We start from the raw sequence: 26,577 nt of genomic DNA on the forward strand, positions 1-26,577 counted from the left end.
TCGTTTGAACAATGTTACACCTTCCCTTGCTCTCTCCCAGTTAGCCTATGTTATTTATTTATTTATTTATTTATTTATTTATTTATTTATTTATTTTTGGCCAGTCCTGGGCCTTGAACTCAGGGCCTGAGCACTGTCCCTGGCTTCTTTTTGCTCAAGGCTAGCACTCTGCCACTTGAGCCACAGTGCCACTTCTGGCCGTTTTCTGTATATGTGGTGCTGGGGAATCGAACCCATGGCCTCATGTATACAAGGCAAGCACTCTTGCCACTAGGCCATATCCCCAGCCCCAGCCTATGTTATTTTTATGAATAAAGTTGTATTGGCACACAACCAAATCTGTTTGCCTCCATACTGTCTTTTGTACCATCATCAATCACACCCTTCTTCCTCCACATTTCAAGTTTGAAGGCAGGTGGAGGTTCGTGAAAAAGATGGTAATGATATACAAAGCCTAAAGACATTCATAATCTCTCTCTTTACAGAAAAACAAAACAAAAAGAGGTGTTGACTTAATCTTTACCCTAATACACACACACAAAAAAGTCTTTCCAAAAATACACCTATTCTATCACCTCTTGTCTCAAAAGGTTCAGATGGTTCTAAATTGCCTACATAGTCAATCCAAAGTCTTCTATGCTTGACAAGTTGTGGCTTCTTTGAAGCCCAAGTTAGGCAGCTGTTGCTATGACAAAATGCCCGAGGAAACAAGGGAGAAAGGTATTATTTTAATTTATGATTTCAGAGATTTCAGTTCATCGTCACTTGCCTTTGTGGCTAGGCAGAACATCATGGCAGGAAGCATCTTGGGGACCAAACTGGTTCTGTTTATGATGGACAGGAAGCAGGGCAGAGAATTAGCTGGAACTGGCAGTTTCCTCCTTCATTTTTGGTTCTATCTGGACCCCCCCCCCCCACCTATGGGCCAGTGCCACCCACACTCAAGGTAGATCTTCCCCCTCAGATGCTGTTTCACATGCCAATCATCTCTGCAAATGCCCTCACAGACTCAGCCCAAAATGGATTTTACTAATGTCCCAGACATCTCTTAATCCAGTCAAGACTAACTAACAGGCTGGGTGCCTTTGGTTCAAGCCTGTAATCCTAGCTGCTCAGAAAGCTGAAATCCAAGAATCTTGGTGCAAAGACATCCTAGACAGACAAATCTAAGAGACTCTTATCTCGAATTAACCAACAAAGAGCCAGTTGTAGAAGTGTGATTCAAATGACAGAGCACTAGCCTTGAGTGAAAAAGCCAAGCAAAAAAGCACGAAGACCTGGAGTTAAGCACCAGTACTGGCGCACGTGTGCGCACGCACACACACACACACACACACACACACACACACAGATTAACCCTCATATGACAAAATCATTTGATTTTTCTGAAAACATATCAAGATCCTCTCCCATTTCCTCACCCTCTTCTCCATCTTGTCCCTCCATCTATCACACCCTTTTCCTCCACATTAAAAAAAAAATCAGGATTAGCCACAAAGATGATCCCATGTGAGTTGAATTTTGAGAATTCACTCCTCATGTGTGTCTCACTCAGAGTAACCCAGAAAGAAGACCATGTTGCCTTCCCATGCCCCTGGGTAAGTTTCTCTGTCTAAATGAACTTGATGATCTCCCATTCCCTCAATCTGCTCAGACCTGCTGTGTCTCACTTCATACCAGAGGTGTCTCTTCATTGTTTAAGAATAACCATTTTTCAGACAGTAGAAGCCAATAAACACAAGGAAGCTTCTTCATCGGGTATTCCCAGAAGCAGCAACAATCTGTTTCAAGGCTGGAAGAAAAGCTGGCTGTGTTGGATTGCCTCAGCCCTGGGTATGTAGAGTATCTGTCTAGACACTTGCACCTTCTGGATGATTTAGGGTTTCACTTCACACAGTGCCATTTGGAACCCAAGTCTTATGTTGTATGTGACTGTTCTCTAAGAAACAGCACCAACTTCATGTCTTCTCATTTCCTCTAGTATAAACCCGGTCTTCTGTGCTTTGTTTGCTTGGTAATTTGTCCATATCTGCATCATAATGTTGAATTGTAGGCATATATTTAATTTTACATCTTTCTTCATTGTGCAGAGGCCTCAGACAAAGGTATATTCCACTTCTATACCTGTCTATGTGGATTCCCAGCATCCAGCCTCAGGATAAATATTCAACAGTATTTATTGGTAGACAAAGTCACACCTGCACTTAAGATCAGTTACTGTTCTCTTAAATGACCTATGAACTTTGCAGATAATTGCCTGTGGTGTAACATTTCAACAAATTGTAATTCTTTCAGCATTCATTTTCTTGTCAACTAGGTTTAAGCCTGGTCCGGTCAGCTCTCTTTGCTTAGTCCATCATGAGAACAAAATAGCTGTTAATGAATTGATTGGTACATTGAATGTGATATTTTCAAATAAAACACACCTGATTCCGTTTTGCTTAGTGAGCGGTCACTTTGTTTCTGCTTGTGTAAAGATAGCAAGGTCCACAGATGACTCCATTTGGAGGAAGGCCCATCTCCCCACATTTCAACAGGGTCCATATCTATGAATGCTCCACACAGCTTTAACTCTCATCTGCAGTTGCCAACCTGTATCTGGTGCTGGCATAGTTCAGCTATATTCTCACCTGCCCTGCTCAGTGTGGCTCTTTTCCTTCTTCACTGAAACCCACTCTTTCTTCTGTGATCTGAGTTACTTTTTTTTTTTTTGATAAATGTTATTTTATATGATCAGAGGCATATAGGCATTGTGCCTTTTTGTTCTACTCCAACTTTTCTTTTTGTAAGTGCTGCTATTGGGCTTGAACCCTTACTCTTCCTTGTCCCCCACCCCCTGCCTGCCCCACTGGCAGCTGGCATACCTTGAGGGCAACGCCTCAAATCTGGGTTGAGACAAGGCATGAGAAGGTAGTAGCAATCATCCCGGAGCATTTAAAAGGCACTTAAGTCTCATGTACCAGGGTGTTTCTTAGAATTCTAGTATTTCTTTTTAAGATAATCATAATTTTGTAATCTTAGCTACTTGAGAGGCAGAGATTCAGAGGATCAAGATTTGAAGCAAGCTCAGGTAAAAAGTTACCAAGATCTCATTTGAATCAACACATTATGGAGCATGCTATAATCTGAACTATGTAGGAGGCATATATAGGAGAATTATTGTCTTAGGCTGGCCCTGGCCTAAAAAAACAACCCCAAAGAATATCACTTCCTCCCCCCCCACCAAAAAAATATACAAGTCCCTATGTAAAAAATAAGTAAAATGGAAAAGGGCTGAGAGTATATTTCAAGTAGTAAAATGCTTGTGTGTAAGGCAAGGCATTTCAAAACCAGTGAGTTTAAAACCTGAGTTCAAAACTAATACTGCAGGGCTGGGGATATAGCCTAGTGGCAAGAGTGCCTGCCTCGGATACACGAGGCCCTAGGTTCGATTCCCCAGCACCACATATGCAGAAAACGGCCAGAAGCGGCGCTGTGGCTCAAGTGGCAGAGTGCTAGCCTTGAGTGGGAAGAAGCCAGGGACAGTGCTCAGGCCCTGAGTCCAAGCCCCAGGACTGGCCAAAAAAAAAACTAATACTGCAAACGAAAATGGGGGAGAAAACCCACCCACTTTGAATAATGCCAAAAAAACCCTTTATCCCACAGTCTGCTTAGCTATGTAAGATTCATATAAATCTTTTCTTCTGTCTTCTCTTTCCCTTGTTTTATTTGTATTTTTTTGTGTGTCCCTTAATTGCTTCTACGTTGCCCTTTCTCTCTTTCACTCTTAAACTGTCAAGTTTAAAATGAAAATGAGAGTTTAACAAATTACTAATGGAACTAGGTGTGCGGTTTAGTGGTAGAGCACTTCCCTAGCAAGTGTTTGGTACATATCTGTATTTATAACTTTAATAGAATATTCTGTTAAGTCAATCTAAGACAAAAAGTCCACTGTTTTTGCTATTTTTGTTTCTCTGTGTGTGTGTGTGTATGTGTGTGTGCACGTGCTCGTGTGCACACATGTACACGCGTGCACTGTTCCTAGGACTGGAACGCTGGGCCTAGGCTCTGTTCCTGAGCTCTTTTTGCTTAAGGCTAGCACTCTACCACCTGAGCCACAGCTCTATTTCTAGCATTTTGGTGGTCACTTGAAGATAAGAGTTTCATGGACTTCCTTGCCCTGGCTACCCCCAATCTGTGATCTGAGTAGCTAGGATTACAAGCAGGAGCCACCAGCACCCAGGTTTGATGTACTACTTTTAAATGCTCATTGAACAGGTCACTCACCAATTAAATATGCTTGTCTTTGACCCATGTACAAATTTGCTTCTGGGAATTGGTATTAAGGAACTAATTAAACTGATCTGTAAAGATATTTACATAAGGCTATTTATTCTAGACCTGTTCTTCATATTGAAAAATTTGAACACAACCTGAATGTCAACAATAATGTTGATAAAATAAGTGCAGGTATAGTCAGACCATTAAATGTGAGGCAGTTATTAAAATGAATGGTTTGGATAAATGTTTATTTATGTAAAATATATTATAACACATAATGTAATAATAAAAGAAGTTTATCAACTGGTGTGTCAGGTGATCTGATTTACATGAATAAATGTGCACACATGTGTAAAGAAAAATGCTAGAAAAATATAGTGGAATTCCGTGACTTGCATTGTCGGGGTGTCTAGCCCCCCCTCCCCCCCCTACTCCCCCGACCCACGGGAGAGATGGGGAAAGGCACGCCCTGACCAGACGAGCCAAGAAAGGAAAGGGTCGGCAGAATGTGCTGTTTATTTCTGTGATAGTTGGCTAATTTATATAGAAATGGCATCCATTTTGTTCTGGTTAGGTTTTGTTTTTGTTTTTGTGTCAGTCCTAGGGCTTGAACTCAGGGCCTGTGCACTGATCCTGAGCTCTTGTGCTCAGGGCTAGTATTCTTCCATTGAGCCACACCTCCGTGTCTGGCTTTTTTGGTGGTTAATTAAAGAGTCTCATACCGGTTTCCTGATTGGGCTGGCTTTGAACTGAGATTCTTGGATCTCAGCCTCCTGAGGAGCTAAGATTACAAGCATGAGTCACTGGGGTCTGCTTCTAGTTTGTTTTATAACCTTATTCAGTCTTTCTAACAGTTCCCTTCTTAATCCCCTTTCAATTAAAGAAGTTCTATGGACAAACCACTGGTAAGAAACTTGTCCTGGTCTCTGGGGCTGCAGTGTACCTTAAAGTAAAAAGCAGATGAAACAGAAAATTCACTACTCAGGGGATCTTGTGCTCTGGCAGGAATAGTCCTTGGACTGCTAGAATTTGATTTAATCTGTTTGATTATAATGGGTTTTAACTTCTGAATGTCTGAGGGGCAGATTGCTAAGGGATTTGTTCTGAGCCTTCTTACCTGTCTGCTCTGACTGCAGTGGATCTTACAGCCTCTTTGCACATCACTGAAGAAAAATGGAAGAAGGGACAATTTTCCAGGGCTTCAAGCTGCTTTCTGTTCCCTGGGTAGGATTTTTCAGATATATACCACATACCTTCAATTATCCACATCATTCCTCAGCAACCCTGGGTTCCTCTTGCTCCTCATCTGTGCAAAGCCAGGGCCCAGGCTTGAAGAGGTAGCAAATGGCTCAAGGTAGGCCATAACAGGACAGAAGCCATTTTTTCAGGTGACCCATGGACTTTTCTATCCTCTAATATTGCTATCCCAAATGAGGGGTGGAAGGAGCAGGGCCTGGCAATTGTGTGGGCTATTATTAGCCTCCGGGTGGTCTGGAGGGCCTCCTAGCTTCTCAGTGCATTGTGTCCACTGGACAAAATAGATGGCATGGTGTTGTGAACAGAGGAACTGCTTGCAGGCAAAGAAAAGAATGCTGAGGACAAGGTATTCTCCATCTCGCTAGTGGAGATGGGGCGGTGGTGAATCCTTCCTGAGATGCTATCTCTGGCTTATTGTCTATCCCTGAGCACCAAGGTTATTCTGAGACCTGGGCTTCCTCATGCATCTGCCAAAGTAATGCCCTGTTCTCTCTACTTCCATTACAAAGGCACTGCAAGGACAAAATAGTGAGTTAATGTGATTTAAAATAGGAAGAAAATGTCTTTGAAGCCTTTAAAGTGCCCTGAGATTTTTCTCATCCTGACTAAATCAAAGGCATGGTTGTGAGAAAAATCCATACATTTATATGGGATATACATTATTTCCTTGAATTCTGGATTTAATTGACAATTTCTTCCCCCCCCTGTTTTTCAGGAGAAAAATAAAGGCAAAATAAAGTCAAAGAATAAGATTATAAACCCTAAAGACAGAAATGTGGCCCTGCTGGGCACTAGTGGCTCATGACTGTATTCCTAGGTATTCAAGAGGCTGAGATCTGAAGATTGAAGTTCAAAGCCACGTAGTGCAGAAAAGTCTGTGAGATTCTTTTTTTCAAATGTTTTTATTGTTATTATAATGGTAATAGGAAGGGCTTACAGTTACATGAGTCAGGTAATAAGCACATTTCTTTTTGGACAATGGCACCCCTTCCTGTGAGACTCTTATCTACAAATAACTACCAAAGCACTGAAAGTAGAGCTGTGGGTCAAGTGGTAAGAGTGCTTGTCTTGAGCAGTAGAAGCTATGGGACAGTGCCTAGGCCTAAAGTTCAAACCCCAGTACCAGTACACACACACACACACACACACACACACACACACACACACACACACACACAGAGTATGGCCCAACTATAGTCCCTCTGATAGATTTGGAAGGTGTATTTAGTAACTGGCTAAAATGTACATTGGTCAGGTCACTTTTCACGTGGAGAGAGAGTGAGATTTTATCTTGGGAATGGCCTGTGAGGACTGCTTGTGAACACATACAATACTGAAGACATTTCCAGGAAACCTGATGGCCTTTGCCTGGGACAGTTGCATCACCTAGAATGTTTGCAGTTCAGATTTGTAAGCAATATAGGAACTGAAGCCTGTGCAGTGCCAGATCAAAACTATTAGGTATGCTCTATTGGCATGTTAAAAAAAAACAGGGTCCTAGGCTTTGTGTGGTTCCTCTTCTGCTTCCTAAGAAGCTCACACACTGAAACAATAAATGACCTTCTGAAGAACACAAACTTTTTTTTTTTTTGGTGCCAGTCCTGGGGCTTGAACTCAGGGCTTGAACACTGTCCCTAAGCTTCTTTTGCTCAAGGATAGCACTGTACCACTTGAGCCACAGAGCCACTTCCAGGTTTTTCTGTTTATGTGGTACTGGGGAATCAAACCCAGAGCTTCCTGCATGCTAGGCAAGCATTCTACCACTAAGCCACATTCCCAGGCCCCAGAACACAGACTTTTAATCTAGACTTGGAATGAGACAGTTAATTCGTTGGTATTTTTCCTTTCTCTTGTTCTAAAAGGTGAAAAAACATAGTCAGTAAATACTAATGTGTTTTCTACTGAATTTTATGTTGTAAATATTTAGCTGAGTGTGGATTCTGAGAGAAAAATGTTCTTTTATTAAATTTTATAAGACTGTGTGCATTCTGGGAAGATAAGTAGAGTGTGGTTATGACTTGCTTTGGAGAAAGGGAATGGAGGCAGACTTTACTTTCTCAAAGTTTTTGATGTTGGTCCCATATGAATTTTTCACACTCAAGTAAAAACACCCAAGAAACAGTGTTTTCCCCTGGGAAAAGACACAGGCAGCGAAGAACAAGCAGCTATCGATTGTTGGTTTAGTTTGTTTGTTTGTTAAATCTGCAATCATCCTGTTATGTCCATATTATGCAAAGTGTACGATTAAACAAATACGTATTCATAATTAAAAATAATTTTAAATAGCAAAGAAAACTACCAATCAAACCTTCTGTTCAGGCTGGGGATATGGCCTAGTGGCAAGAGTGCTTGCCCCATATACATGAGGCCCTGGGTTCAATTCCCCAGCACCACATATACAGAAAATGGCCAGAAGTGGCGCTGTGACTCAAGTGGCAGAGTGCTAGCCTTGAGCAAAAAGAAGCCAGGGACAGTGCTCAGGCCCTGAGTCCAAGTCCCAGGACTGGCCAAAAAAAACCACAAAAAAACAACCAAACAACAACAACAAAAAAACCCTTCTGTTCATTGTTCCCCTAAGGAGAAGGTGAGTCTTGGCTTATTGTATACATTTTTACATCTTTTCCACTGGTCAGAAAACTACTCCGTGGTCCTGGGATGAAGGCAAAGATGGAGCTCCATCCCAGTGCCCAAGCCAACTGATGTCTCTTTGTGGCTCTGTTGGTCTAGACATCATAGGGTTCCACGTTCGCAGTCAAAAAGCCACAAGCTCGTAGAACACCCCATTCAGAAACTGTAACAATCATCTGCACACTTACTTCAGATACTACTCCATGTGACAAAGTATTTAGAAGATCAACCAAATAAGTGGTTTCTGGGAAACATTTCTGATAGAATACTTCTTGGCTAGAGGTACTTTTTTTTTTTTTTTTTTTTTTTTTTTTGCCAGTCCTGGGGCTTGGACTCAGGGCCTGAGCACTGTCCCTGGCTTCTTTTTGCTCAAGGCTAGCACTCTGCCACTTGAGCCACAGCCCCACTTCTGGCCATTTTCTGTATATGTGGTGCTGGGGAATCGAACCCAGGGCTTCATGTATATGAAGCAGGCACTCTTGCCACTAGGCCATATCCCCAGCCCCTAGAGGTACTTTTTTTTAGGTCAAAGGGAATTGAATTAAGACACTGAATCAGAATCTGTATTTTTACCTAAATACTTTTTTTTTATAGAAGCTTCCAGATACTATTACATACTATTACACTTCTTAATCTTTTTTAAAAGAGAAAAACTGATGTAGTTGATCTCCTTAACATGGCAGAGAATTTATATAGAGATATTACAAATGTGACTCGATTCCACATTTGACAGCCTGTATCTAGACATCCAGTTAGCCATTTTTTTTTCATTCATCAGCCATTTATCTCACTGAGTGTGAATCTCTGGGTAAGATGGGCAGAAGATACATAAATGAATAAGACCCATTTATAAGAGGGAAACCTGAGGGGAGGTCAGAGGCTAAGATTGAGGTACTATAAGGCACAAGTATACCCTATTATCAGACAAAGAAGAAAGAAATACCTGTCCAGCTGTTGGCTGCTGGCTACTTTGCCATTTGCTTCAAAAGAGCACTGTATATTTGAGCACCATGGCTCACCCTTATAGTGTCAGCTACCTAGAAGAAGAAGATGGGGAAGACTGCAACTTGAGGCTAGCAAGCAAAAAGTTGGAGAGACCCCATCTCAGTCAATATAAGCTGGGAATGTTAGTCCATCATCCTAGATACACAGGAGGTCTGAATAGAAGCATCACAGTCCAACATAACCTTATTAAAAAATAACTAAAGCATGAAGGACTGGGGGTGTGGCCTCAATGGTAGAGGATTTGCTGACGTAATTTTGAGTTCAAGACCTCAGTACTGAAAAACACAAAAAAAGCAATGCATGAACACTTAGCACAATATTTGACTTAAAAGAAAGGATTTAGCTAAATAGATACTAGCTATTATAAAGTGTGTAGTAGAATTATGCCCACAGTTATTTTGGAAGCATCTTGGAAGACTATATAACAGCTTAAGGGAGGGGGCTGAAAATGTACTTTAGGAGTGAATTAGTTTTTAGAGCTGCATTAGAATCATCACAAATAAACTGACAGCTTTAAACCAAAGGAAACCTGGATTTGGTCCTGAGCTTGCATTAGGCAGGGATTCTTCACTAGGAAAAAAAAGGTGAAGGAAGCCTATATTTGGCACCACATGTTTACTTGCGAGTCCTTCACAGTGCATGGAAGATTAGATTGTGCATTGTAGGATGTCTAACATCATCTCTGATCTCTACCCACTAGATGCCAGAAACAACTCACTGGTTATGACAATGAAAAAATGTCTCTAGACATTGTTATATGTCCCCTGGGGAGGAAAATCACCCCTAGTTCAGAACTTCTGCCTCAGACTAAGACTGCTTCATCAAGTATGTATCCTGTTTAGTGAGCTATTAAGCTACACATGGAAAAGGCAGGTTGATCAAGAACCAACTTCAATATTTCCCTCTCATTTCTATGGATGCTAAATGGATTGTGGTGAAAAGTACAAGTCAAGATGTCTGGAAACAGACTTGTTCTCATTTGCTGCTTGCCAGTCATAACAGGGTCTGAGGCAGAACCCAGAAAAATGGCTCAGCTTCAACATGAGTACCATTCAGTCAGGGAAGTGAGACTTGGCCTAGTTCCTAAACACTTTTCACTTTTCTTTGTAGAGACTGTGGAATAGAGTTCTTGTATCATGGAGGCTCCCATGACTTGCAGACCCAATGTGGCTAACTTAGTTTCCTCAGGCCTCTCCCTGCCTGCAGGCAGCAGGTCCTGGGTCCTGCAGTGGGAACACCTGTCTTTCCAATTTTCCTCTGCCTTAGGAAGAACAGTGCAGAGAGTGAAAGTGAACCAGAGGTTGCTGAGAGATTTCCTATTTACCTGCTAGGATGATTTCATCCCATCTTTTGTGATACTTCTAACTGATTAAGCAAATATCTGTGACAAATTCATGATTGACTAGAGCCCACTATTTAACAAAATGAACCATTTTCCTATTTGTTTTAAATGAGAAAAGAAAATCAGAATAAGCTCGTTTTGTATTTAAAAATTTTTTAAATGAAACTTTCACTATAAGGCCTTCTAAGGAATTAATCAGTCAAGGATATACTTAATCATGATTGGTTAATGATTCACTTTCCACTGCTGGGATAAAATAGTCAAGACAATCAATGCATATGGCAAAAAGACTTGTATCTTTTGAAGAGGGGGAAGGTAGCTTGGGTCCCAAAGTACTCCCTAACACCCTAATTTCTATCCACTTGTTTCTCACCTCTTAAAGGTTTTACCACTTCCCAACAATACCAAGGACTGAGAGTCAAGCTTTCAATATACATGAGTCTTTTGGGGACCCTTCCAAATTTTACTGCCACTATGTAAACCATCAAAGGATTTTGCCTCTTCTTTTTATGTGCTTTAGACCATTTCTACTTCTTGAAGGAGACTGACAGTTTTCTGAGATGCATACACACATATACCCAAGAATGTATATGTACAAACAACCCTTTTTTTATTATAAACCTAAATTAGAACATGCTTTCTACATTTTAAAAAATTTAATAAAACATTGTGGAGGCAATTTTCTCACAATAAATAGTCATGGAATTCAGCCTTATTGATGGAATTTGGCCTTTTAACTAGTTGCATAGCACTCAGTTGCTCCTGATAGATAGATAGATGATAAGATAGATAGATAGATGATAGAGATAGTATTTTGGTACTAAAAATACCATAATGATTTCATATGTTGTGTGTGTGTGTGTGTGTGTGTGTGTGTGTGTGTGTGAATTTTAAATTCCAGAAACAAAATTGTCGGGTTAAATGACATTTGTACTTAACTTTGTATGGTTTGCATATGTATATGTGTGTGTGTGTGTGTGTGTGTGTGTGTGTGTGTGTGTGTGTGAGAGAGAGAGAGAGAGAGAGAGAGAGAGAGAGAGAGAGAGAATAGTGTTTGAACTCAGGTTCCTGTGCTTTCTATCCACACTTGAGACCTGCCCACAACCCTACTTGCTTTAATTATTTTTACATAAGTTCTTAATTACTTTTTTTTAGCATGGGGCTAGCCTGGATTGTGATCCTCCTACCTATGCCATCCAGGTATATGGGATTACAGGCATGAAACAACACACACAGCTTTTTGTTGTTGTTGTTGGGAGTAGTGGTGGTGTGGGGGTGTGGGGAGTACCTTATAACTCTTTTCCCAGCCTGGCCTTGAAGCACAAGCCTCCCAATCTTCACCTCCCAGGTGAAGCTGGGATTACAGGCATGATTTACCCAATCCAATCTTGTGTTTGGTTTGTTTTCCTAATGTTATCTATTCTGATTGGGTTCATGGAATCTCAATGTGGCTTTTATTTGCATTTACCTCATAGCTAAAGATGTAAAGATGTTGAATTTTTTAATGTCTTTATTTACTTTTTTTGTCTTTTCTGTTTTGGTACTGGGGATCGAACCCAGGACATTACACTTGCTAGGCAAGCGCTTTGCCACTGAGCTACATACCATTTGTGTTTCTTTTGAAAAGTACTCAGTTCATTTTTTCCATTCAACTAATACCACTCCTCCTTAAACTATCCCATAAAACAGAAAGGGAGGAGATACTTTCAAATTTATTCTAAAAAGTGAGTGTTACAAGAGAAGGAAACAGGAAGATTTTATTGTTGTCATTATGTTTAATGTACTAGGTGAACTTCCTTTGTCATACCCCATGTGGTTACTGTATAAGATTTTGGTACATTGGATATTGTATATATGCTTACGTGAACTAGGAAAGGGAAAGAAAAATGAGGGAGGGTGTAATAAATATGACAAAAAATGTACTCACTACCTTATTATGTAACTGTAACCCCTCTGTACATCACCTTGTCAATAACATTTAATAAAAACATAAAAAGTTAGTGTTACTCTGATATCAAAACTGCAAAATTTCAGGTAAGTGAAGTAAATCAGGCCCAGAGAGACAAAGGCTATGTGTTCTTTCATATGTAGAAACTAGAATTTGTTTATATATATGTATATATACATGTATATATATGTATATATATAATATGTAAATATTTTGGGTGATAAAGTGTACACAGGTGCTGGGGATATGGCCTAGTGGCAAGAGTGCTTGCCTCGTATACATGAGGCCCTGGGTTCAATTCCCCAGCACCACGTATACAGAAAATGGCCAGAAGTGGCGCTGTGGCTTAAGTGACAGAGTGCTAGCCTTGAGCAAAAAGAAGCCTGGGACAGTGCTCAGTCCCTGAGTCCAAGGCCCAGGACTGGCAAAAAAAAAAAGTGTACACAAATGTATTAACTGAAATATGGTAAATTCAGAAGAGCTCAAACAGGGTAATTTGTTAGAAAGGCTAAATCATAGTTCAACAAAATAAACACCAAAAAATGGTGGGGCCAAGGAGAGGAGGGTAGATAAATGAAAAGAAGAACGGGGAGGATGCAATAAAAAACTCAGTGTAAGCTAGGTGCTGGTGGCTCATGCCTGTAATCCTAACTACTCAAGAGGCTGAGAACTGAGGATTGCAGCTCAAAGCCAGCATGACCAGGAAAGTTCATTAGACTCTTTTTTTTGGCCAGTCCTCGGGCTTGGACTCAGGGCCTGAGCACTGCCCCTGGCTTCTTTTTGCTCAAGGCTAGCACTCTGCCACTTGAGCCACAGCACCCCTTCTGGCCGTTTTCTGTATATGTGGTGCTGGGGAATTGAACCCAGGGCCTCATGTATATGAGGCAAGCACTCTTGCCACTAGGCCATATCCCCAGCCCCTCATTAGTCTCTTATCTCCAATTAACCCCTAGAAAATGGAAAGTGGCACTGTGGCTCAAAGTGGTAGAGCACAAGTCCTGAGCAAAAAAGCTCAGGGACAGCACCCAAGCCCTTAGTTCAAGCCTCACAACCAATAAGACAACCATAACAAAATCTCAGTGTATATCCTACAAATTTTAAAATGCAGGGGTTGGAAGGGATAGGTGAAACTGTTGAAAGGGATGACATTGATAAAAACATATGGTACTTAAACTGCTTTCTTGAATGGCAACTCTTTTGTGAACTAACTAAAAGATAATAAATTTTTAAAAAATCTTTATTGTCAAACTGATGTACAGAGAGGTTACAGTTTCATACGTTAGGCATTGGATACATTTCTTATACTGTTTGTTACCTCCTCCCTCATTCCCCCTCCCCTACCCCTTTCCCTCCCCCCCACCATGAGTTGTTCAGTTCATTTATACCAAACAGTTTTGCAAGTATTGCTTTTGTAGTCATTTGTCTTTTTTACCCTGTGTCTCTCGATTTTGCTATTCCCTTTCAGTTTCCTAGTTCTAATACCAGTATACATAGTTTCCAATGTACTCAGATAAGATACAGAGACAGTGCAGGTACAACCACAGGAAGGGGATACAAGAAGATCATCAATAATAGAAGCTACGGTTACACATAGTACGTTGAAAGTAGTTACAACAGTGATATAACAATTGTTTCCATAACATGGAGTTCATTTCACTTAGCATCATCTTATATGTTCATAAGGGTATAGCTATTGGGCTCTTGTGATCCTCTGCTGTGACTTGCCTAAAGCTCTGCTAATTATTCCCAGTGAGGGAAACCATAGTGTCTATGTTTCTTTGGGTCTGGCTCACTTCACTTAGTATAATTTTTTCTAAGTCCTTCCATTTCCTTACGAATGGGGCAGTGTCATTCTTTCTGATAGAGGCATAAAATTCCACTGTGTATATGTACCACATTTTCCTGATCCATTTGTCTACTGGGTTGGTTCCATATTCTAGCTATGACAAATTGTGCTGTGATGAACATTGTTGTGCTGGTAGCTTTAGTGTGTTCTTGTTTATGATCTTTTGGGTAGATGCCCAATAAAAATTTTTTTTAAAACTGGATAGACTCAGCAACCCCCCAAAATAATTTTGTAAACTAATTTCTTTTTTAAAGATAGAATGAAAATCTTCAATGAAGTACTTACAGACTGAATTCAACATCACATTAAAATGTAATTGTTAGGTCTTCTTCCTGAGGGCTTCATGTAGATGCCCCCACCTCATTAAGTCTCCACCCAGTTACCTGGGTAACCTGCAGACCTGGAGGCAGTTACCTCCCCTTTCCTTGAGGTCACATTCTAATCCACCTGGCCACACCCCTTGCCCCTGCCCTAGATATAAGACAGGGCTGGGTGGGGGTCGCTGTCTCTCCCTTCTCTCCGGCCATGGATCATCTCGGCCACAGGCCAGCAGCTCGGTAATAAACTTTCTTTCCTGCCTGAATACCACGTGGTGTTCTCCTTTACCGGCTACCTACTTTAAAAACCTAACAGTAATATAGTATTATTATTACTATTACTATGATGATGATGAAGATGATGATACCAGGACTTGATCTCAGAGCCTCTACTTGCTTGCTCAAGACACATTTTTTTTTCAATTTTATCATATAGGTTTTACACACATTTATTTTTAAAATTTTACTTATTTAAATTTTCTTTTCTTTGCCACATGTGGGGTGTGAACTCAGTGTCTGGGTTCTGTCCTTGAGGTCTTTAGCTGAATACTAGTGCTCTACCACCTGAGCCACAGTGCCACTTCTGGTTTTCTAGTGCATCATTGGAGATAACAGTTTTATGAACTTTCCTGCCTGAGCTGGCTTTGAACATGGATCCTCTTGTCTCAGCCTCCTGAGTAGCTAGGATTACAGGAGTGAACCACATTTTATCAGGCACACAAAAGTATTTCACTTTCTTTTTTGTGAGTTCCAGTGGTATTGTGTTCCAGGGTCTTCCACAAGCTAGGCAAGTACCTCAGCTCTAAGCTCTGGTTCTTTTTATGCCACCTTTGTGTTAGGTCCTCTCCCTGAGGGCTCCATGTAGATGCCCCACCTCATTAAGTCTCCACCCAGTTACCTGGGTAACCTGCAGACCTGGAGGCAGTTACCTCCCCTTTCCCTGAGGTCACATCCTAATCCACCTGGCCACACCCCTTGCCCCCTGCCCTAGATATAAGGCAGGGCTGGGTGGGGGTCGATCTCTCAAGACACATTTTGAGTCATACCTCCAGCCTGGCATTTTGCTAGTTTTTTGGAGGTAGAATTTCTCTGACTTTTCTGCTCAGGCTGGCTTCAAACCTCAGACCTCCATATCTCAGCCTTTTGGGAAGCCAGGATTACATTGATGAGCCACCTGCAACAGCTGGATTTCTTTATTCTGAGATAAAGTTTTTTTATATTGCCAGGCTAGTATCCTGCCTTTGTCTTCCAAGTAACCTGGGCCTTCATGCATGTGCCTCTAAACACTGCTATTGCATTTTATTTTATATTTTTCTGATGGTTGTGAGGCTTGAACTTGGGTCCTGGGTGCTGTCCCTGAGCAGTTTTGCTCAAGGCTAGCCCTCTACCACTTTGAGCCACAGTGCCATTTCTAGTTTTCCAATTTGGTTAATTGGACGTAAAAGTCTCATGGACTTCCTGGGCTGGCTTTGAACTACAATCCTCAGATCTCAGCTTCCTGAGTAGCTAGGATTCCAGGCATGAGCCACCAGCACCTGGCCCACTGTTGCATTTTATTTTTGAATAAAAAGTGAAGCTTGCCTGTGCTGGCTTCAAACCATGATCCTCAGATACCATGATCCTCAGATCTCAGCCTCCTCAGTAGCTAGGATTATAGGCATGATCGGCCTGTGCCAAGCTTTGTTTTACCTTAACTTTTAACACCCAGTTTACTCCCATACAGTCTCATCTCTCCCCATAAGAGTTTGAAACACAAAACAGTTGCTGCCTACAGTGACATTGAGAGGAGGGCTTGCAGGAGGGCCTAGGTGATTGCAATGAGCCAAGTGGGCACACCAGCCAGGAGAGCTGCAGATGAGAGGCATCAGTAGCCAAGTGTGCAGAGCAGAGGCTCCACAGTCAAGGTGCTTGAGGCTGATCAATGATGAGAACCACAGAGACAGAGTTGTCAGGTTACACAAAAGGTTGTTTGATTGTATCAGAAGAAAACCCTCAGACCCGACAAACAGGATTCTCTGCCCAATTCAAACTCCACAGAGCAAGAAGTACTAGGCCCTCAGGCAAGTTCCAGGCTTAAGTGAATTAAAAATTCCAAGACACTTAGAAGAGAAAAAGCTAGAGTCCTTGAAGAGAGGCTGTTAGAAAACCACAAGTATTATGCCATGAAAAGGACCTACTCAGTTCTGCTCTCCACAGCTAACAAGTTTATAAATCAGGACATTTCCTTGTGTGAAACCCACTGGAAGTCTGGGAACCAAAAGGCGAGTCCTGAAATTTGGGAGCAAGTCCAGGCTCCCTCATACAGCACCTCTGTCTGTATGAGACAGCCCCTGACTTGGTTCTGAGCTTGCCATCTTCTCATGGCAAGGAAATAATCTTCCTGGGTTCATATGTGAGTGTAATGCCAAAAGGATACAAGCTCTTCTACTTACTGTGACATTGTGGATAGGTATAGCATTTCTCAGAACCCCTCTCTCCTTTTTTTTTTTTTAATTAATAAATAGTGCTATCATTTGGATTTCTAATGTCCCCCCAAAAGCCCATGTGCTGAAAGTTTGGGTCCCCAGTCAGTGGCAGTACTGAGAGATGATGGGACTTTGAGGGGTTGGTGCCTAGTAAAAGGAGGTTAGATCATTGGTTAGATCACCTTGGAAGGGAATATTGGGATCCATGACCTCCTTTATCTCTTTTTGGCTTCCCAGCTGTCATGAGTTGAGCCAGCTTCCTGTGCCATGTGCTCCTGCTATGATGTACCATGGCCTCACTGGCCCAAAGCAACAAGCCATGCCACCATGGGCTGACATCTCTGAAAGCATGAACCCACAAACTTTTCTCTCTCTTGATTACATTCTCAAGGTTTTGTTTTAAATCAAAGCAGTGGAAAGATAATACAAATGCCATTTTAGAAAATTTGTTGGTTTATCTCTGAAGGTTTCTTTTTGTGAATTCCACCATTTCCAATTACAATATATTATTAAATAAATTTAATTAATAACACAATGTATAGAGCATGCTTTAAAGAAGAAAAAAAAATCCTTTGACCCTTTATGTACATTTGGAAATCTCAAACATCCACAGATATGTTGTCCTTGACATCACAACAGATTGGTTCTGGGACACCTGAATTTACCAAAGTGTGGATGCTAAAGTACTTGTATAAAATGGCATAGTATGAGCATCTCAGTAGACGCAGAGAAGGCATTTGACAAGATCCAACATTGTTTGTTATGAAAGCTGTGGAGAAACTAGGAATCCATGGAACATCCCTCAACATAATAAAGTCTGTATATGACAACCTACAGCCAGCATTATACTTAATGGTGAAAAGTTAAAACCATTTCCTCTAATCTCCACTCCTCCTTAATGTTGTATTTGAATTCCTAGCCACAGCAATAAGGCATGAGCAAACATAAAGGGGTTCCAAACAGAGAAAGATAAAGTAAAACTCTCTCTCTTTCTCTCTCTCTCCAGATGACATGCCCTGTATTTAAAGAACCCTGTATATTCCTCTCCTAAGTTACTTGAGCTGATCCAAAACTTTGTCAAAGTAGCAGGGAATAATTTTTTTTTGCCAGTCCTGGGCCGTGAACTCAGGGCCTGAGCACTGTCCCTGGCTTCTTTTTGCTCAAGGCTAGCACTCTGCCACTTGAGCCACAGCGCCACTTCTGGCCATTTTCTATATATGTGGTGCTGAGGAATCGAACCCAGGGCCTCATGTATATGAGGCAAGCACTCTTGCCACTAGGCCATATTCCGAGCCCCAAGCAGGGTATAATATTAACCCACAAAAATTAGTAGCTTTTCTGTGCCAACAATAAGAAGAGTATCAGAAAAGCAACACCATGTATAATAGCCCAAAAAAATCTAGGATTAGTTTATCTAAAGAGGCAAAGGACCTCTATGATTAAAACTTTGAAAACCTATAAAAGGAAATTTAAGCACATTTAAGGAAGTGGAAGAGCCTCCCATACTCCTGGATTGGGAGAATTAACATCGTGAAAATGACAATACTGCCAAAAGCTATCTACAAATTCAATGCAATACCAGTCAATATATTAACAACATTTTTAATGAAATACAAGAAACAATCCAAAAATTCATACTGAGTGATAGAAAACCCTGAATAGGAGGGGGTAACAAGTTTGACAAGAAATGTACTCACTACCTTATGTATGCAACTGTAACCCATCTGTACATCACCTTGACAATATAATGAAATTTAAAGAAAACCTCAAATAACAAAAACAACCCTTAACAGGAAAAACAGTGCTGGAGGAATATCAATACTAAACTTAAAACTTTATTATAGCTGTAGTTATATAAACAGTTTGGTACTGGCATATGAACAGGCCTGAGGACCAACTGAATAGAATTGAAGACCCAGACATGATCCCACAGACCTATAGCCACCAAATCTTTGATAAGGGAGCCAAAATTATCAGGTGGAAGAAAGACAGCCTCTTCAACAACAAATTGTGTTGGCAGAATTGGCTATACACATGCAGAAAACTGAAGTTGGATCCTTATATATCACCATGTGCCAGAATCAACTCCAAATATAGACCTCAAGGTAAGAGCAGATATCCTGAAAATATTACAGGAGGGAATAGGGGATACACTAGGGCACCTTGACACAGGTCGAAATTTCCCAAATAAAGATCCAGAAACAAAGCAAATCAAAGAAAGGTTGGACAAAGGGGAATGCTTTAAACCATGGAGCTTCTGCATGCCAAAGAACATAGCTAGCAAGATAAATAGAAAGCCCACAGACTGGGAGAAGATCCACACTAGCTATATAACAGACAAGAGCCTCATATAAAAAACATACCTAGAGCTTAAAAAATTAAATCCTCCAATAAAACAAATCCTAAAAAAACCCACCACCCCATTAATCAGTGGACTAAAGAATTAAAAAGAGACTTTTCTGGAGAGGAAATAAGAATAGCCAATAGACACATGAAGTATTGTTCAGCATCACTAGCTATAAAATAAATGCAAATCAAAACAACATTGAGATTCCACCTCACCCCAGTTAGAATTTCCATTATCAAGAAAGCAAATAATAACAGATACTGGTGGGGATGTGGCCAAAAGGGACCACTACTACATTGTTGGAAATGTAAAGTGGTTCAACCATTCTGGAAAGCAGTATGGAGGCTCCTCAAAAGACTAAACATAGAACTACCCTGTAATCCAGCAATTCCACTTCTGGGCATTTACCTAAATGATCATAAACAAGGCCACACCAATGCTATCAACACAACTATGTTCATTGCAGCATCAGAAAGAATTGTTCCATCAGAAGAATGACACCATTTGCCCCATTTGTAAGGAAATGGAACAACTTGGAAAAAATCATATTAAGTGAAGTAAGTCAGACCCAAAGAAACATAGGCTCCATGGTTTCCCTCATTTGTAATAATTAGTACATGTCTAGGATAGTCCTAGCAGAGGATCATAATAGCTCAATAGCTATGTACATATAACCATACAAAATGATGTTAATTGAAATGAACTCCAACATATGGAAACATAGGTTTATGTTGTTGTTTTTAATGTACTGTGTAAAGTTATTTCTTTTTCCCTCCCTTTCATTTATCTCCTTTTGTCACTTTTTTTATTTTGGTACCCTATGTCTTGTACATACATTTATCTGATTTGGGTAATGGAAGGGGAGTAACAAAATGGTGAGACAAAGGACAAAGGGTGAAGTAATGCAACAGTGATACTCACAAGACACTATGTTGAAAATGAACTTTACAACTTGTGGAAGAGGGGATTGAGGGGGAAGGGAAAGTGGGAGGAAAACGAGAGGGGTATCAATGTTTGTCAAGAAATGTACTTACTGCTTTACTTATGTAGCTGTAACCTCTCTGTATATCACCTTTGCAATACAATTAAAATTTTAAAAATAATTTAAAATCCATGGCTCATCAAAAAATAGATAAAATAAAATTGCATAATATTTATGTAATAATCTATGTCTATCTTCATATGGACTTTCAATCATCTCTAGACTACTTATACGTAATACACAATAAATGGTATGTAAATACTTGTAATGTTACATTGTTGCACATAATCAGTACAGATGCAAAATTTTTTGAATCTATACATGTGGAACCTGAGATACAGAGAGGTGAACTCTGTCTTTTAAATTTCTTTATCAGTGGTGGGGCTTGAACTCTGAGCCTGGATGCTGTCTCTGGACATTTTGGTCAAGGCTAGCGCTCTACCACTTTGGGCCACAGCTCCACCTCCAGTTTACTTGTGGTTAATTAGAGATAAGAGTCTCAAGGTCTTTCTTGCCTGGGCTGGCTTTGAACCTCAATCCTCAGATCTCAGCTTCCTGAGTAGCTACCATTACAGGTGTGAGCCACCAGTCTTATCTTTTCAATTTTTAATTTTTGGAGCAGTAGTAGGTATTGAACTTAGAATTTTGAGCTTGCTGAGCAAATTATTTCCCACTGAACTGTACCCCCATGCTGTTATGCTTTGGGGGGTTTTGGTTTTCCTCTGTTTTTATTAAAGATAGGGTTTTGTGCAGTTGCCTGGGGCCATCCTCATAACCGTGATCCTTCTGAGCAGTTGGGGCCACAGATATGGCCTGGCTTATTTTTTCCAATAGGATATCACTAACTTTTTTGGGAGGGCAGGCTGGGATAGCCTCAGACTGTGATCCTCCTATTTTTGCCTCCCCACAACTAGACTTTAATAAGTCAGAAGATAATAGTGTTAGGGGTTGTAATTATTTTTAATCATCATCATTTAATTATTTTTCTCTTTAGATTGTCTGAAGAGTAGGATTTCATGTGAAGCAAGCAAAAAAGAAAAGTTTCCCCCCTTACTCTGTACAGCCATCCTTTTCCAGAGAGAAGTCTAAGGCAGTGCTAGTACTATTCCAGCCACTCTCAGTCCTACAAAGTTCTCTGTCAGAAGTCTTCACAAAATTGTCACATTTCAGTAACTGAAATGTCAGCTCTGTGTAAACTCCTAAGCTTGAACTTCATTTCCCCTTTTGTGCTGCATCCTTGACTGAATATATAGGTCTGCAAAGTGAAGAAGCTGCCTTCCTTTCTTTCTAACCTGTGCTTGCCTACTCCTGTCTTCCCCATCTTGCACCCCCATTCCCAGAGCATCAGACCCCTCTGTGCTTTGTTTTTACTAGCACTGATGCTGGACTTCTCTAACGCTGGTAGTCAATCCTGACTTGCTTTCATGGGCTAGTTTAGGTTGTTTCCTAGGAACACTCAATGAAGAACATACTGAAAGTACTCTTGATGTGGGCATGGGCTCTTGAAGATCATCACGTGCAAGCCCTAATATCTTCCCACTCTGTTCTGTTTAATGTCTCGTGTCCCTGGCTTCAGGTCCCTTTTGCACAAATCTAGGCTGTCCTGACCCCTGTGGCCATCCTGCCTGCGGGCGTTGCGTACCTCTGCCTGGCCATCCAAAGGTCAACCTGCTCCCATGAAGACAGTTCTTCTCATAGCCCTCACTCCTTTAAACTTTTTAGAATAAGGGTTTGACCCCTGAGATTCCCAAATTCTAGAGGACGCAGGGTAAGCCCTCTCATTACCTCCTTAAGTGCCTTCTCTTTCCATTTACAGTTAGGGAAACACTTCCTCTTTCTATTAACTGAACCCTTTTCTAATCACATCTCTCTTTTTGCCTCCTTAATGTCAAGGTCAGTGCTTGCTCTTCACCACCTCCTTGACAAGTCCTTCTGAAATCGATGGGCAATGAGAGGATTCTAGCTTAATGTTGTTTCCCTCTTGATGAAACCTGGGCAGAAAGAATCTTTTTTTTAAAACACTCTTGTTAGATTTTTGGTCATCGTTATAAGGCTGATATAGGGATTATTATTATTATTATTATTATTATTATTATTATTATTATTATTGCTTATAAAACAGCATAGGGCTAGGAGCATAGCCAGTGAAAGAATTGTTGCATAGCATGCTCAAAACCCTGAGTTCAATCCCATCATCTCAAAACAAAACATACACAGTAAGTGCTCCATAAACATTAGCTAGTAATTTAACAAACTATTCATGTGGTGTTAACTAGGTACTTGAAGTGCCTTATGTTTGTTTTGTTTTATTTCTGAGGCTGGGAGTCAAACTTGGCATCTGTCTCTTTCACTCATTGGCTGTTACTCTACCACCAGAGCCATGCCTTCAACCCGTCAAAGTGCTTTATAAATTGTAGCTTATTTAATCCTCAAAAGAACTCTAACAAGTTGGTCTTGTAGCTCAGTGATGGAACACTTGCCCAATATGCATAAGGCTCAATTCCCAACATTGTAATCAAAACAAAACAAGAAAACACCATTCTCATTTATTTTACATAATCAATTTCTTAATTTAAAATGTGTAGAACCAGGTACATAACCCTCAAAGTTATGCTCTCCAGGGACTTACTTTATTCAGGTTAGCTCCAGCTCCTCAAGTTTCTACCTCCTTTCAAAAGAGTGCTATCGGGGCTGGGAATATGGCCTGGTGGCAAGAGCGCTTGCCTCCTACACATGAAGCTCTTGGTTCGATTCCCCAGCACCACATATATGGAAAACGGCCAGAAGGGGCGCTGTGGCTCAGGTGGCAGGGTGCTGGCCTTGAGCTGGAAGAAGCCAGGGACGGTGCTCAGGCCCTGAGTTCAAGGCCCAGGACTGGCCAAAAAAAATAAAATCAAATCAAAAGAGTGCTATCAGTTAGAGAACAAGTATTTAACATGTGAGTGAGTTGTGGACATTTGATATTTGTACTCTAACAATATGAATATGCATTATAGATGGTTGTATTCCATTTTAGAGAGCCATCTAGAAACCTTTTCAATATTCTGGACTTTGAACAATATTGTAGACTTCCCTGAACAGCTAAGATGAAAATTCCTCCTTTATATCCTCTCATACTAATAAGATATAGACTTGGTTTAGCCAGATGAACATGAACTTTGAAAGAGAAAAGTTTTTGTTTTCTGTTGTCTTACAAAAAATTTAACTAATTATAGGAGAAATAGAAAAGGGGTAAGTGGATTATGGTGGAGCTCAGCAGTAAAGAACAAGGGACACCTACCACCGGATAGTTAGACACATCTATCTATTCTGAGCAATACCCACTTAACATGGCTGAGATGTCTCCTCTCAACTTCCTGTTCATCTTCATAATAAATTATAACAGAGCATGTCTCTCTGTGCCATCCACTTGAAAAAATATATCACAATAATATTATTCTAAAATAGTGATAGTTTAGTTTTTTGTTTTTTTTTTTGCCAGTCCTAGGGCTTGGGACTCAGGGCCTGAGCACTGAGCACTGTCCCTGGCTTCTCTTTGCTCAAGGCTAGCACTCTGACACTTGAGCCACAGCACCACTTCTGGCCATTTTCTATATTGTGGTGCTGGGGAATTGAACCCAGGGCTTCATGTATACGAGACAAGCACTCTTGCCACTAAGCCATATTCCCAGCCCCTAAAATAGTGATAGTTTAATCTTTCTCATTTTTCTTATGGCATTAGCCAGAAAACAATAGTGTTAAATAATGGTGGAATAGTAAGTATTCTTTTGGTAATACTAAAATTAAAATATTCTTTTTAGTGATACTACCTCTAGAACATTTTTGGCATGCTATATCCCTTTGAGAATTTTGTTAAAAAATAATTCTAGGAAAATTTTGTCTACAGTTTTAGGAGATTCAGAGACAATGGACAAGGTGAAGGGGGAAGTATAACTCCACTTTGACAACCCACATACAGTAAATCTGTTTTCATCCACAGAGGTTCAAGTAGGACATAGACTCTACTTCCTTCACCCTTCCTTGGATTATTTTAGAATAAATCCCAGACATTATATGATTTCATCCATAAATATTGTAATATGTATCATTAAAAAATAAAGAGCCCTTCTCGTAAATCCTCCTAGCATTGTCACATTTTTAGAAGAAGTTAACAGTAATTGCTCAATATCATTGAATACCTAAGTAGTAGTCAAAATTTTCTGCCTGCTCAAAAATATCTTTTTGGCTTGTTGAAATCATCAATCAAACAAGACCCACACTAAATCTGGTTGGCTGGTCTTTCAATCACTTTTAATCTCCAATGTTTATGTCAAGGGAAATATTTAAATAGCTCCTCTGGGAAGAATTATTTGGCATTTGAAGTGATAATTTCATTGGAATCTAGCATAATTAATTGTTGGATATGTTTTTATTTATGTACCACTATTAAAAATATTGTGGATTATAAGATGCTACTGAAAATAAGATACATTCTCACTTTTAAAGATAATTGAGAGTGGGAGAAGCAGATATCTGAGAATGAATCAAATATGGTAGTTGAAACGCTGTGAACTCGCATGCCATTTTTTATTAGTTATTGTTGTTTTGTGCCAGTAAGGTGGCTTGAACTCAAGGCCTCAGGGTCTGGCAATCTTGCTTGGCTTTTTGCACATAACTGGTACTCTACCCCTTGAGCCACAACTCTACTTCTGGCCCTCTTTTTTTGGTGGTTATTGGAGATAAGAGTTTCATGGACTTTCTGCCTGGGCTTGCTTTGAACAGTGATTCTTAGATCAGCCTCCTGAGTAGCTACAATGATTGCAAGCATGAGCCACTGTGCCCCACTGCCATTTAAAAAAAAATTGCAAACAGAGTCTAAGAATATTATATGTGGTATTAAAAAAACTTCACAGGTGGGCTGGGGATATAGCCTAGTGGCAAGAGTGCCTGCCTCGGATACACGAGGCCCTAGGTTCGATTCCCCAGCACCACATATACAGAAAATGGCCAGAAATGGCGCTGTGGCTCAAGTGGCAGAGTGCTAGCCTTGAGCGGGAAGAAGCCAGGGACAGTGCTCAGGCCCTGAGTCCAAGGCCCAGGACTGGCCAAAAAAAAAAAAAAAAAAAAAACTTCACAGGGGAGTGTTACTCTGGTCCACAGCAGATAAGCATCTTGTCAGATATTTATTGATTGTTTAGGCATCTTCTTTTTATGAAATACTCATTTAAATCTCTTGCTCATTTTCATTCGCATTTTCTACTGATTTTCATAAATGTTTCATGTATCACATATAATTCCTGTTTAGATATATGTATTTTAAATATTTTTTTCTGCTTGGTCGTTTTCCTTTTTATTACTTTATTATCTTTTGACATTAATGGGTTTTACATTTAGTATAGTCCAACTTACAAGTTTTACCTTTATGATCAGTGCTTCTCTTATGTGGTGGTGGTTCTGGGTACTAAATCCAGGGCCTTGCTCATACGAAGCTTGAGCTCTGCCACTGAGTTACATCCCTAGCCTATGATTGATGCTTTTTATTCTTGTCTAAGAAATCATTGCACACATCTGCTTCATGAAAACACTCTTAAAAATGTTTGCTTCCTAGGAATATCATTTCATATTTAGCATTAAAATTCGTCTGGCATTAATTTTGTGTATGGTGAGAGGTAAGGTTCATATTTTACTTTCCAAAAAGTACAGATATTAGTTAACTCAGCATTATTTATTATTATTATTATTTTGCTAGTCCTGGGGCTTGAACTCAGGGCCTGAGCACTGTCCCTGGCTTCTTTTTTGCTCAAGGCTAGCACTCCACCACTTGAGCCACAGCACCACTTCTGGCTTTTTCTGTATATGTGGTGTTGAGGAATCAAACCAGGGCTTCATGCATGCTGGGCAAGCACTCTACCACTAGGCTATATTCCCAGCTCATAACTCAGCAGTATTTTAAAAGATAATTTTTTCCGTCTTGGTAGTAAAGTGGCTCTATGTCTGAATTTAGCCATACTATCAGCGAATAATGGCAGTTTTCTTTTCCCTTTCTTTACTATTCTTATACAGTCTATTTCTTTTTCATGCCTTGTATCATTGGCTAGGACCCACAGGTGATAATACAAACAGTGATGGTAAACATCCTTGACTCATTCTTGGTTTCATTTCAATATCTCAGCAGTGAGGCAGTAAGGGTACAGTTAAGTG

This window comes from Perognathus longimembris, chromosome 12, assembly GCF_023159225.1.
Source record: "Perognathus longimembris pacificus isolate PPM17 chromosome 12, ASM2315922v1, whole genome shotgun sequence".
In the NCBI taxonomy this organism is placed as follows: Eukaryota; Metazoa; Chordata; class Mammalia; order Rodentia; family Heteromyidae; genus Perognathus; species Perognathus longimembris.